Below are 1,312 nucleotides of genomic sequence, written 5' to 3' on the forward strand. Positions count from 1 at the left end.
TCACCTTCTCGCAGATATGGCTTCTCAGTGACTTATTCAGAAAGTATCTTAACAGCATAGAAGATGGTTGGCAGATACACTCAGTTAACTTCTAGGGAGCGTGAATTTGATTTTCATTATCTTTTCTGTATAATGATTTGTGTGTTTTATTACAGATTAGCCGGATTTATATGGTGACAAACTGACAACAATACAAAGGCTCTTTACTTACTGGACTGTAGTTTCTTTAAAAAAAAAGTTATGTTAATGTTTTTTAAAAATTTGAAGCTTCTTAAAATAAATGTAGTATTATTTGTATAAACTTTATATTTTTACTATGTCAAATTGAAATAGAAATAATAAGAATATTTCTATTATTACATTTTCTTAATTATTTTTGTTAATATTGTATTATTTAACGATAGAGAATAATGAAAGTTGTTGTCATTTTAATTCAAATCAAAAATATTTATTAACAATAACAATATGATCTCAGAATTATTTCCATTATTTTTTGTTTATAATATTATTTTCAATACATAATAATTTTAAATGTTTCATAAGTTAATATAAATTCATGTAAAATAATTTTTATAATAACTTCCCGTCCGCACCGATCCTAGTGGTTATATACATAATACATCTATAGTTTTGGTTAAAGGTTAAGCACTAGCTAGATGCATCACGAGAAAAAATGATAATACTATTAAAATATTGTAAAAAATAATAAAACTTCTGCATGAAAATCAGGGCAGATCTGAGAAAATTTAGCTACATAACATCACATTTCGCAATGGCAAGGGTCATATTAACGCATATGGCCTCCCCTGGATATACCCTTTTCTGTCTGTTTTTGTCTTCTTTAATTGCAGTTTAGAATCTTATTATTGTGAAGACTGAAGACTGAAGACTGTGAAGTGGAAATATGCCACACTAATTATTATCATTTATTTAAAATTAAAATAATCAACTAAAGCACTATCAAGTTGAAAACTTTAAGTAATAGAATTGGAATTAACTCCTGATGGTTTTTAGAAGCATATCATAACGCACTGGTCCAAAGGATTACATTTTTTGGCTTATTTGCTTAACCATAAAGATGCAGTTCTTATAATAATCATACAGTTTTGGAACATAGTTGTTGGTAATCCGAATTTTTATATTTTTCTCTTAATAGTGGATAACTGTGAGATTCTTGTCAGCAATTAAAATAAACATTTTAGCCTCGTTATTTGTATAGTAACTATATCTAAGCTATAGTAAATCAAACAAATTGCAAAATTATTCATTAGGCAATGATTAGTAGGGATGGGCATTTTGGTTTAATTATGGA

Source organism: Brassica oleracea, chromosome C2 (assembly GCF_000695525.1).
Source record: "Brassica oleracea var. oleracea cultivar TO1000 chromosome C2, BOL, whole genome shotgun sequence".
NCBI classification, from domain to species: domain Eukaryota; kingdom Viridiplantae; phylum Streptophyta; class Magnoliopsida; order Brassicales; family Brassicaceae; genus Brassica; species Brassica oleracea.